The sequence below is a fragment of the Chiloscyllium plagiosum genome, chromosome 33, assembly GCF_004010195.1.
Source record: "Chiloscyllium plagiosum isolate BGI_BamShark_2017 chromosome 33, ASM401019v2, whole genome shotgun sequence".
NCBI classification, from domain to species: Eukaryota; Metazoa; Chordata; class Chondrichthyes; order Orectolobiformes; family Hemiscylliidae; genus Chiloscyllium; species Chiloscyllium plagiosum.
Window position 1 is genome coordinate 13212708 of NC_057742.1, and position 13888 is coordinate 13226595.

Below are 13888 nucleotides of genomic sequence, written 5' to 3' on the forward strand. Positions count from 1 at the left end.
CATCCTGCACCTCCGCCCTCAGACCCAACCCCTCCAACCGCAACAAGGACAGAACGCCCCTGGTGCTCACCTTCCACCCTACAAACCTTCGCATAAACCAAATCATCCGCCGACATTTCTGCCACCTCCAAAAAGACCCCACCACCAGGGATATATTTCCCTCCTCACCCCTTTCCACCTTCCGCAAAGACCGTTCCCTCCATGACTACCTGATCAGGTCCACGCACCCCCTACGACCCACACTCCCATCCTGGCACTTTCGCCGGCCACCGCAGGAACTGTAAAACCTGTGCCCACACCTCCTTCCTCACCTCTATCCAAGGCCCTAAAGGAGCCTTCCACATCCAAAGTTTTACCTGCACATCCACTAATATCATTTATTGTATCCGTTGCTCCCGATACATTGGGGAGACTGGGCGCCTCCTAGCAGAGCGCTTTAGGGAATATCTCCGAGACACCCACACCAATCAACCACACTGCCCTGTGGCCCAACATTTCAACTCGCCCTCTCACTCTGCCGAGGACATGGAGGCCCTGGGCCTCCTTCACCGCCGCTCCCTCACCACCAGACGCCTGGAGGAAGAACGCCTCATCTTCCGCCTCGGAACACTTCAACCCCAGGGCATCAATGTGGACTTCAACAGCTTCATTTCCCCTTCCCCCACCTCATCCTAGTTTCAAACTTCCAGCTCAGCACTGTACCCATGACTTGTCCAGACTTGTCCGACCTGCCTAGCTCCTTTTCCACCAATCCACTCCACTCTCTCCTCCCTGACCTATCACCTTCATCTCTTCCCCCACTCACCCATTGTACTCTATGCTACTCTCTCCCCACCCCCACCCTCCCCTAGCTTATCTCTCCACGCTTCAAGCTCACTGCCTTTATTACTGATGAAGGGCTTTTGCCCCATACGTCAATTTCGCTGCTCGTAGGATGCTGCCTGAACTGCTGTGCTCTTCCAGCACCACAGATCCAGAATCTGGTTTCCAGCATCTGCAGTCATTGTTTTTACCTTGTCTACTTGATTAGCCATTTTTGTTTCCCTTTATGATCAGATACTGGCAATTTTATGAGGAACCCACATTTGTCTTCACATACTTATGAAAACTTTTCTATGTAATTTCTATATGCCCCACAAGAGGCTGGTACTACAACATTGAAAAGGCATTTGGATGGGAATATAAATAGAAAGGGTTTGGAGGGATATAAGTCGGGTGCTGGCAGGTGGGACTAGATTGGGTTGAGATATATGGTCGGCATGGACCGGTTGGACCGAATGGTTTGTTTCCATGCTGTACATCTATGACAATCTTACTAGTGTGCTCTACTTTCCCTTTCTTAATCAGTCCTTATGTCCTCCTTTACAGAATTCTAAACTACTTCCACTCAGGTTGTTTTTTTCTGGCCAATCTAATACTAACTCATGCTCCAGATACCTTTACTTTTGCACAAGTCAGTATTAAGCAACTGCTACAGTTCATCCATGCATTTTTTGCATGTTCACCATTGTTACTTAAAGGAATGACAATGGGAAGGCATTCTCTAATCTTGATGCTGCCAATTCACACCGCATACCATTTTAGTTTCTTCTATTTAGATTCAGGACAGAGTTGCTGATAACTCTCCATCTTGACTCCATATTATGGTCATTCTTCAAGATCCACAATAAATAGACTGCTAATTACTCATTGTTCCTGTACAATTTGGACAGCCTGTTCTTGAATTAGTTCCTCTATTTTGATCCGGAAAACTATCCAGCACAGATTGCAAGAATTCCTCCTCCATGGCATTCCTAATTTGATCTGTCCAAACTGGAAGGCAACTCACCACCACCTTCAAATCAGGGACTGAATGCTGGCTAGCCAGTGAAGCCCACGAGCGAATAAAAAAGATTAAAAGCCATTCAAAGCTTTTCTTTACTGCGTGCATCTCTAGTTTCTTAATACCATTCCCAACATCACTCCTATATTGTGGTCTGCACACAACCTCCATTAATGTTGTGCATTTTCTCAAAACGACAACACATGGACTTCAATAATGCGGACCTTTGAGAGCAAAAGTTGTATGGCTATATTGTTTCCAGTATGCTCACTAAATTGATACAAATACTGTTCACTTATTAAAATGAGGAGCAAATTATCACCAGCCAATGAAAAACCAGGAGTTAGTCTGTTTAAACAAAAATGGGTTTAGTTACATTGCAGGAAGTCTCTAAAATTCACAGTTATTTTGAAACATGGTAAAATCACCTAACTCAGTCTTGTCATAAAGGCAGTGCCAGAAATCAAAATTAACCCCATTCTTCCACAAATAACTGGTTTGACTATAATTGCCAAGGGTGCTAGATTTGACAAGGCGAAATCCCCAAATGCCTTTTCCTCATGCTTCAAGCACTGAAATACTGAATGCAGTTTTGCAGCTAATGGCACACCAGATGTCTTGTCCAAATTTCAGCAGGCAAGTTGCTAATGAGCTATTTTACATTAGTAAAATAGACAAGCTCAATTTTGCCCTTGTTCAGAGATGTTCAGAGATGTTCAGAGATGCCACGTACATCAGGAATCACTAGGGTGTTTAAAAATCAATGGAAAACTAGTGAAATTTCACTCTCCTTTGGGACATTAAACTACAACCAGCACAGACTGGCACCAGCGTGATCAAATAATAAAACTAGAACCCTCCTAAATTTGGACTCAGTATTTTCAGGATGGAGGTAGCTGAAAAGGCAACTTTACATATCAGACGAGGTCAAAGCAGCATGGTTGGTTTCAAAGTGCAAAATCACCATGGGGATATATATTGAAACAAGGCAGTAAAAATTCCTGATCTTGTGCTGCCAGATCTGTGCAGCACAAGATCAGGTCACATGGAAGTGGAATGCTACCAATAGTGGTATTGAAAGCAGACATTAATAAGGAAAATTATCTACACTTTTTGCCAGAATTGATTAAGTTTCAGAACAGCAATGTTGTTCCTAATCACTTCAAGGAAAAAGTCTTGAGATGCACAGCATCTCAAGTGTGAAAAACTGTCAGATACCAGAGCGCTAATGCCTATGAAAGATACCTCAGTAAAAATCTCCACCTTCAAGAAGGAAACCAAAGATAGAGAATAGCAAAAAGCCACGAGAAAGGCTTGAAAAAATTTCTCAACTTCACAACAGCACACACTAAGTAATACAGTCAAAACTACTCACATTAAGAATTTATCCTACTTATTTTTATTTCTTTAGATGTAGAAGCTTCAGGTAAAGTTTGAACATGAATTTAAGTTTCAACAACAAACACTGGCAAATATAAATTCACCAGGATCCAAGATACATTCTTGGCAGTTAAAGCAATTGCAGAAATGTTTCAATAACTTATGAATCATTTGTATAAATTATGGTCCACAAATGCTCAAATGGTTGGGTCAAATTAAATTTATATTGCATTTCTATCCACTTATCCAAGGATGTTTGCTCTCCTGTGCTATGCATGTTTATCCACTGTTCATTTCTCTTCGGCAATGAACAGTTCAATTCTAAAGAGGGGGTCTGATTAAGTAGATCCTCTCAATTGTAGATTGGATGAAAAGGTGACCAACCTCCATTCGTGAAGGTGAAAGCTGCAAAGGACTGATTAAACAAGTACCAAATTGACTTGATGACTACCATTAAGAACACCCAACTTCTATACATATGCAATCACACCTGAGAACATAGTACAGGTATAGCACCTCAAATCCAATTATCTGAGAGTTGGAAACTAAAACTGATGCAAAAAATTCTCACCGACTGAATTTAAAATGCCACTTACCTGGACAATCCACTGTACTGACAGCGATGTTCCAGACTAACTGTTTATTCTCGGCTTGGTGCACCGTTCTACTTCACAAAAGGAGTATCCAACAAACTACCCACAGTTCAACTGAAGTCTGCAAGTACAGCATGGAAATCCAAAATTGTCTCAAGGGTGCCAGATGTGAGATACCATACTTGCAGTCAAAAGGCTGTTTACAATAATGCTAATGACAATCAAGCATTTCAAATCCAAGGAAACAATGCAAACATCAAATTGGTTAGCTCAACCAATCCCTTCTGTACCCATTATAAATGCAGCAGTCAATTGAAGTGGAATTATCCTTTCAAGGAAAGACAAATGACTAAAGAAAAAGTGTGCAGAGCATGGAAGAACACTACTCCACTTTAGACTGTTTTGCCATTCAATGAGATCAGTTTTTTTTAAGATTAGATTACTTACAATGTGGAAACAGGCCCTTCAGCCCAACAAGTCCACACCAACCCTCCGAAGAGCAACCCACAGGCAATTTAGCATGGACAATTCACCTAACCTGCACATTTTTTTGGACTGTGGGAAGAAACTGGAGCACCCAGAGGAAACCCACACAGACACTGGGAGAATGTACAAACTCCACACAGACAGTTGCCTGAGATGGGAATTGAACCCAGGTCTCTGGCGCTGTGAGGCAGCAGTGCTAATCACTGTCTGTGAACCCAACTCCAGACACTTGCCTTGGCCCTGACTTCATAGCTTTTGTTTACAAAAACCTTCACCTCTTGTTAAAACTTGAATTTAGTAGCTATTAACAGGGATGGATAACTGATCAATACAATTTATGCAAATACTTACAGCAACAGTTGTCAAATCCAGGGACTTTCAGAGTATTTTTTAATTTAAAAAATTACCAGAAGAGTTTCCACTATAACCTTCCAGATGCCAAACCCCCAGCCCAATGATTGGACCAAGAAAATAGAATGCTTTCACCACGATTAAGTGAACCAAAAACACCATTATTCAAAATTAGTTGCTATACAATGTCACAACTTTTCAACCATCAATTGTGCAAAGATATAGTATGACCATGGTAGAGGTTACTGACTGCATTAAAACTAACTAACTGAATGCCATCTTTTCCTCACACCACAGAACCAGCTTTTCATGGGTCAAGTTACTGAATTCCTGATAAAGTACAAGCCTCAGCATTTTTTTTTTAGAAACATTACAAAACACAAAGGAAAGCAAATAATTTAGTGTGACCCAGCTTCCTTAAACAGTAGTGGGCCATAATAATGCTAATACAGATGGTTCGACTTTTGCACTGTGCCATTTCCACATCAGACACAGTCAATACAATACTTCATTAAAAAGATGAAAGATTAAATAAGCTCAAGAAATTAACCAAGAGCATTTTTCAGATTGGAGGGGGGGGGGCAGGGGAAGAGAAGAAAAATATTTGATGGCTGTCATCATTTTAACCAAATGCACATTTGCTCCAAGCAAGCTTCCTCTTTGTGCGCTGGACAGGGTCAAGAAAATAAATAAAATGTTTCTTTAAATTCAATCTTTCTGCATAGATAGAAAACAATAGCTGGCTGAGAAAACAGAGGAGTGAAGAGAAGGGCAAAAAGACAAACTTGCATGCGGTATGGATTTCTCCCATAACGAACTACAGCAGAGGATTTGAGGTTTTCATCAGGTCAACTTAAAGTGAAATTTCACTTTCAGCTTCTGAAGTAATTTAATGTCAATTAAAATAATTTGTGAAATGCTATGAGTGACATTTTGTCTTGATCTACAACTTTGCAGGCTGGTTATTTACAAAGTGCTCAAGAGGGCCAGAGAGCAGGGGGGAAGGAGTGTGGGGAAAGAAGAGGGGGTTGGGGGCGGGGTGAGAAGGTAAGTTGTATAACAACAACTGTATTAACTGCCTGCTGTTATCATTCAGGAACCTCAAATTTACAGTATAATGCATGCAAACATTTTCCACTAGCATTCAAGAGTTGAAAGAATTTGTGAATGATTGCAAGGTGTAGTTGGAACTAGTCTAATCACATTGAGAGCGCAAAGAACGAGTTCCCAACTTATCTGGACACCTGCTGAGACAATGCACAGCTGGTGGACAGGGGCAGAGTGTGCAGGGGTTATACCAGGACAGGTTCAAAATGGACCAGCTGGTGTTTGCCAGACTCTAGTGCTAATTCTTGCATACATTATGATCCCCACAAAGACCATTATCTAAAACAGAGCTTACCAATCCAGCCAACTGAAGTGAGTTGTTAACATTCATTTTCATAACCTTTACTTCAACAAGCGAAACCAAAATGAACAAGCAAACTGTGGATTAGTAGTTATACATTACACTTTAAATAGCCAACACAAAGATAGCTCTCGCTGATTTACAGCCTGTCCCCTCAATAGGTATGACATCCTGGAAAGCCACAAATTTCTGGCCTGCTCTCCTTTTGGATTCAGTTTACATTTTGCTAGAAACCAAGGTTGCTGCTTGATGTCCCAGAAGTCTGAGGTCAAAGCTCAGAATCCACCATCGTTGATCCCTTTTCCTAGAAACCTGAAGCCTTGGTTGCTGTTTATGCAAGGGACTGCAAAAAAGTACAGACTTTGAAGCTAAAATTGGTGCAGACAAAAGCTCATGCAGTATATATTGTTAGTAGGTGGCTTGCCACTGAACAGCCATGGAGGGGGACACAGATAGAAATAAAGAGAAAAATAGGTGGGGAAGGAGGAAGGGAGAGGTCTGTAGTCAAAAGTTTTTTTTGCTTCTGATTTTACCCACCCCTCCATATGTTGAGCTGTAATGTGAACCAATCTAGAAGCAAGGTATGCATTTCATGCCTCCACTGCTCTTTTGCAACCAAAAACTACATGACAGCAAGTTGCATAAACTGAACATCTGGATTTGCCCCATAGCATCCACATAGAAAGGTTATGAAATACCTACACAATGAATGTTGCCTTCAAAGCAGCTGTTGGCAAATGCAGAAATATGAGCATTTTTGATAGTTCAGTTTGAACTACAAACTGACAACTCAATTGAAGATACACTAACACCACCTCCATGGTACAGCATACTAGAATTCCAGTGAACTATATCATTAAACCATTAATATTTTGGATCACTTCAATTTCCAATTTCCCTTTTGGGAAAGAATAAATGAGTCACAAGATCCTCCACAGTTTGACAGTATTTCTATTCCACATTGCCAAAAGGGATCAAGCTAGCAACAATTGGAACAGTGTTGCAATTATAATGCCTGTCCAGAACCAGAGGCAATTAATTCAGTTTGTTATCCATAAATTTGGAAAAGCAATGCGAGAGAAAAGCAGAGACAAGCTCTTAAGAATATACTTTAAGAATGTGCTTCAGGTAACAACACAACTGGCCTTGCTTTCTTTAAAGCATCAAGTCAATCATGTAATGAGAGCTAATGAAAAACCTTTGTTTTCTCGTGCTACTTCCTTAAAAGTGTGGGGATATGCATATTAGCATTTCCAGAGAATAATGAACCAGTTTTTTCCTTTGAGACACAATGTCAAAGGAAACTTCCATCTACAGCTAACAGTCTGAGAACTAATAAACTACAAGCCCATTTGACCCAAATTCTAGAAATATAAGCAAGAGCAACTTGCAGAAAACATTTTTAACTGCAAAAATGTGCTATGCTTCAAGTGTTACTGCATACTGGAAAAACGTGAATCTTCAACAGCATTTTTCCCAATTACATTTTTGTTAGAGAGCTGCATTATGTGCATACAAAGATTAAAAGGTAAAACCAAGATATGATAGTCCAACTGGGCCATAGGGCAGCTTGCTTTGAGAAAGAAATGGTAGTTTAACCTGGTTACAATAACTCAAACAGGAGCTTTAGGGGAGTCCTTCATGTTACCCTCAACTGATACAGGAATTGAACTCATGCTGTTGGTATCAGTCTGCATTGCAAATCTAGCCCACTGATAAGCACTGACATGCAATTTTTGAAGAACTGGTTAAATTGCTAAACATGTTTCTTGCTACCCACTACAATATATGTAACCAAGCAGTTCTCTAAATTTGGACCATTTTACATGTATGCTGCAGATCCATTGCTAATTTCAGTCAAAATAAAGTTTAGCATTTTAAAAAAGCAGATTCCTTATGTTTTTAGAACATTTTTTGGTTGAAGGATGTGTGTATGTGGAAGTGTGCACATAGGTGACAAAGGAGGAGGAACATTTATCACATTTGAAAAGCGATGCAATTAAAAATCAAACCAAAAAACCACCCATTTGATCAGGCCTGACAGATTGAAACCATATTTAACAGTTGACCGAGTCATGTAGAACATAACTGATTCTGGTATCAGGCTGTGTCAGAATCTTCAAGTTGTTCAATCAGACTATATTTAAAAAACAAAGGAGAGCAACGTCAAAAAAATCAGACATTGCTCAGTACAATCCATGAACTAAGAACTTTCAGTTTTTCATTAACAACTGACACTACAAGCAACATCATGATCAGACTTAAACCAACTTGTAGGTGCTAGTGAATTTATTTTTAGGCAAAATATTGCTGCTTTTAAGTCAGATCATAATGTAAATATTTAAAACATTTTGGAGGTTAGGCAGGTCTTAAATGCATGCAGTTAGCATACTATAGCTGCACCAAAGTGCATACAACATTGTCAAGAACTAGGTTTTATGCACTATTGCAATCCAACCACTTTTGCTGTAAACTGCAAGGATGAACAGGATAAGACTGTACTTTGTCAGTCTGCATTCTGAGACTAGATGCCCAACTGTGCAGGTAGTCGTTAGGCAGGCAGAGGGGAATTACTGGTATTTATTGATTTGTACTTCAGGATGCTTTAATACCATCAAGCATTAAAAGGTATTGTGGAATTTTCATAGTTCAGTCGTAAAACAAAACCTTGCCTCTTTAAACTCAAAGCTAGCTTGCACTGATAGAAAACATCATTCTGTTGGCAAATGGCATCTTATAAATGCAATTAGGTGGTCCTGCTCCAAAACACAATTGGACCCCAAATGGAAATTCCACTTAAGACCAGGGAAGATGGTTGGGAGAAACAAACAAGGGATTCTTCTTGGATAATGTCAGAGACACAGTAGTATAGGGAGGTTTACTCTGCTTTTGCCAATATTGAGACTGGGAGGGTGAAAATTTAACCATCTCTGAATTGCTACAAACATTAGTACATCTCTCAATTCATGCAGACATAGCAAGTGTAGGTACAGGTGTGCACCAAGCAGAATCTACCTTCCTGCTTAACATTTCTTACAAACTATGTCAAATGCCATTAAAATGCACATTTTGTAACAAGCATTGAGACAGCTTAATCCTACATACATCCCAAGTTTATACAAAGTCTGATCATTCAATGACTAGCACAATACTTATGACTTGGCAAATTTTTGAACTTTATCGAAATCAATCCATAAAACCTTGAAGCAAGCACCATAAATGATACCCAAGAAAAAAAAAGTGCTGCTGCATTGGGGGGGGGAAGAGGTGGGAAGAGAAGAGACGGAATGCATTAGGATATTAGATAAATCAATGAAACGAGAAAACATTCCTCCCTACCCTCAAGCTATACCTGGGCCATGCTCACTGTTTCCACTTCCTGGTGGAACAGGAGTGATAGAAAAAGAAACCATTTTAGTAAGCTAACCAACTGAGTTTTAGAAAAGATGCTCAAAAGGTCAATAGTAAAATGAATGGAAGCAAAGGAACCAAACAGCACTATCTACAGCAGCTGATGAAAGCGTTCCACTTGACTAAATCCAGATATAAAACTCAGGAAAGTTGGGGAAATTGAAGTAATGCAAGAGAAATTCATGATGAAAGCAAGGGCGTAGGGTACAAATCAGAAGGGAGCATGAACGATTCATGATCAGGTCTTCAGCTGTAACATCAAAACTCTAAATATGATCCCTTATAACTCACCCAAAACATTCATAAAAATCAACAGTTTTCCAAGATATGATAAAAAGATCTAAGTTGATAAAATTTGACAAAATTTGACAGATCTGTTGATGGAAGTAAAAATTTAAAACGTCAAGGTGACTCTTAAAGAGGAAAATGGTAGGAGCCACTGAAGTGACCCAAGAATTAATGGAGAAATAAAAGCCAGAATGACCAGAGGTGCTTTAAGAGACAGTAGTTCCAAGAGAACAAATTTGTCACCCATCAGTCATTCAACTAAATTTCAACACCAAAATAACTGTCTCTGCACCAGGAACGCTACTCCCAAGGTATCACTAATAGGTGTGTGGGGAGGCAAGCAAAGTTGACAAAAGGCTAAAAATATCCTCGATGCTGCCTGAATTGCTGTGCTGTTCCAGCACCACTAATCCAGAATAAAAATATACACAGCCTGGCCTGCTGTGTTTTTCCAGCACAATATTTTTTCAACTCTGGTCTCCAGCATCTGCAGTCCTCACTTTCTCCTAAAAATATACACAGTCATGTGCTAAATACTAACACTAGCAAAAGAAAATGTTGCAAAATTTGAATGATTCACATTTTCACTCAAGAATAATGCAACAGTATTGTTTATAACCGGAAAATATGGGAAAGGAAGAGGTTGTGCTTTTCCTTCTGTTCTTGGATGTAGACATTTCCATCCCTCATTTCTGATGGATTTATATCATTATGTTTCTAACAAGGAGTATGCAAGCCATTTATACATGCAGGATCACTACCACTTTTACTTACATAACAGTTGTAAGTACACACTACACAAGTTACATAAAGGGAAGCAATATAGATTCCCTTCTCTATAAGAAAGCTGAGGAAAGGGGGACAGGGATAAAATGAACCTTAGATTCATTTTTAGTAGCAATTCACAAAGCAATTCGTTGAATTACAGAATCTCTCAGCATAGGAAGCTGTCACAGCCTATTCTGCCTGTACCAGATTTTAAAGATCTGTCCAATTTCTGAATCTCATCCTAAACCTAAATTACTAAAACCATCTTTCAGCATCCTCAGGTGGTAAATTACACATCAAGTTTAGTGGAGGAGAGAGACATCTCTCTACTCTCAGTCTTTTACGACTTATTTTAAAGTGAATACTGACCATCCTGTTAAATTTCTCAGAGACCAACTCATAAATTTTCACTAGCATGACTGAAAACCACCTTAACCATCTAAAAGCAAAATATTCACTTCTCTAATCCTACACAACTGAAGTCCTTCATCTTTGGCACAATTGTCAAATGCAGCCCGGAAACAGATTTGCCTTTTCAAATCCATTGCACAAGAAAATTTTTAAAAATTGAATAAAAGCAAAAAGAAAAAGTTGAGACACAAATTCAGTGAAGAACTCAAATGAGCCTGCCCACTAAGGCTAATGCACATAAACTTTTCTATTTTCCAGTCTTAACAGTATCAGGTTCTGGACGTCAGTACAAAAAGCTATTCGTTCTTGAAAAAACAAACTACTGGATTCACCTTTCAGCACTTCCTTCTGTATCGCAGTTTTAGATTAGAATCAAGGACACCTGCAATGCTGAACTCTCAAGTTTTTCAATCCAAATCGAGACTATTTCCTGCTACAACTTTCAAAGACATTTTAAAATAGACAATTGGAATCCAGAGTAAAGAAATTCAAATAAAATATTAAAAACTATTCACATTGAGTAACTAGGAAGAACAGTTTGTTAAATCAATTGATACAGCCTCAAGCCAATCAAAAGAAATAGTATTCTCCTGACATGCAAAATTTGACTAAGACAGCTACACTTGAGATTTTATCCTACTTCTAGCCATTTAACAATGCATAACACTGAAGTGATAGAGGTACCAGTTTGTAACTTTACACTGGCTCAGTAAAAAATACAATATTAAAAAGGTTTAAAGGCTGTTAAAAGTTGATTCAAAATTAGTGCAGGTAATGCTTTTCAGAACTTAAAAGGAATTCACCAGCATCTGTGGGATATTTGTAAACCTGGTTCTTGACTGAATAAATGCCAGCAATAAAAGGGATCTAACTGTACTGTGCTCTGATGTTTTGAGTATTCCAGTAAAATCCCAAGCAATGGAATTTAGCATTTTCAATACACATTGGACCCAATTTATTCATGCAATACTTAGAATACATGGACATATTTTGTTTTTGTTTCATTTTGGATGCTGGAAATTGAATTGTGGATTGGTGGTCCTTTGCTAATTCAAAATAGACTACACTAGTGCAAATATCCTGGAAAGGGAGAACTGTATAATTCTACAACAGAAGGGGGACACTTTTCTGGATATATAGAATAATAGACCAAATAGAATTGACTTGTAAATACAATTAAAAAGGATCTCTATAACTGCAGACTTTTTGAAACATTACAATTTACATTCTACATTTTAAAAGAATGCTACACAAAATGGGGCTACATCTACACAGCTATAGGTAAAAAAGTAAACAGTCTCTTTCCACATCTAGGTATCCCATGCTATCACTGAGAAAGCAGTATTTCCAAGTATCTTAGCTACAATTCAGCAAACTTTGTTGCTTTTACAAATTCCCAAGACAATGAAACGCACATAGTACAAACTCCAGTGAATGTAGCGATTAAACCCCAAGACAATTGTTTCTGAGAAATGCACATTGCTAGAAAAATTGCTAGTAAGGCATGACTTGGGGGTGGGGGGGGGGGGGGGGGGGAAGAAGAGAGGGAGTGGGAAGGGGGTGGCGGCAATCAAGAGGCAATAATATTGAGAAAAAAATGGCTTTTACATACTTCAAGAAAGGCAGATTTAAATTCACAACATTAAAAGCAGAATTCTGATATTGGGCTGTCGTCATTAAAACACTAATTCAAAGACAAGGAGAGAAAGAGAAGCAAAGTGGGAGTCAAACAAGTAGCTAAGTTAAAGAAATTGATTACTTCCGACTGCAAAAGAAAAGTTTACAAAACGCACTTAAAGCTTTGCACTGTGCCCCCGATTTGTTTCGCAATAAATTCCTTATAAAACAGCTGACTCAGTACATGGTTTACTCATTCCTGTTGTTGCCCATGAACTTGCAAAGTGACCAATTTTAACAACTCCAAAGTCGAAACCTAAAAGAAACGAACGAAAACCAGGAACAACGTACAGTTGAACGTTCTCAAGTTGAACCCAATCTCTCTGCCCGTAATGTTTATTTAAAAGTTCTCCCCTCGCCAACAAGGATTACACTCTCACTGTTAAAGTTCTCACTGAGGGGGTTGGAGTGGGATTAGATTATATGGAGGTTGATAAGGGGGGGGGCAGATAAACTTGGCCCGACTCTGGCAGCGGACACACCGACATTTACCTCAGGACGACTCAACAACCTCGACTTTCGCCTCCCTTTAAAGCCATAAAAACGGATACTCACTTGGCAGGACTACAAAGCAGAGGCGATGCGTCCAATATCCCCCCCTTCCCTTCCCTTCCCTTCGACTTTTACTTCACTTCTCCCCGCTGCCGCCCCGCTTCTGACTTAAAAAGAAAACACCAGGCCCAAACCTCGGCCTACACTTCCGCTTTCACATGTCCGACCCGCCCAACTCACGCACCTCCGGACCTGCGCAAACAGCGCGGTGGGCGGATCTCAGATTGACATCAGGCTCGACCAATAGACGCTGAATAGGGTGAGGTCCGGCCGGCCAATGGCACCGCGCCGCCTGCCCGAAGATGGACCAATCAGAACGTTGCCCATTGCATGCGGTAGTTGTGGACCCAAGTCTTTGGGCACCTGGGACTACAATACCCAGCGCGCAGGGGCAGGCAGCCTGACCAGGTTCCCTTGACAGTGTTTGACAGTGCACTGTTAGGGTACTCTGCGTTTGCACAGTTAAAAATCACACAACACCAGCTTGTAGTCCAATAGGTTTATTCAGAAGTACTACCTTTTGGAGCGCTGCCCCTTACCTCAGGTAACTACTCCTGTTGGACTATAACCTGGTTTGAAAGGTGTAGTGCTGGAAAAGCGCAGCATCCGAGGAGCAGGAGAATCGACGTTTCAGGCATAAGCCCTTCTTCAGGAATGAGGCTTCTTCCCGACCTCTCCGCCCCCACCCCCTCACCTCACCTCCTTCCACCTATCGCATTTCCAGCGCCCCTCCCCCAAATT

The 13888-nt window shown here is 40.2% G+C and overlaps 1 protein-coding gene across 1 annotated transcript in view; it reads right to left on the reverse strand.

The window, feature by feature from the left end:
- rab5c (RAB5C, member RAS oncogene family) overlaps nucleotides 1–13252 on the reverse strand; it is a 46771-nt gene extending 33519 nt beyond the window's left edge. Inside the window, exon 1 of the mRNA XM_043674962.1 lies at nucleotides 13151–13252. The gene's annotated coding sequence lies outside the window, so the exon portion shown is untranslated. The remainder of the gene's footprint in view (nucleotides 1–13150) is intronic.
- Nucleotides 13253–13888: the final 636 nt, after the last annotated feature.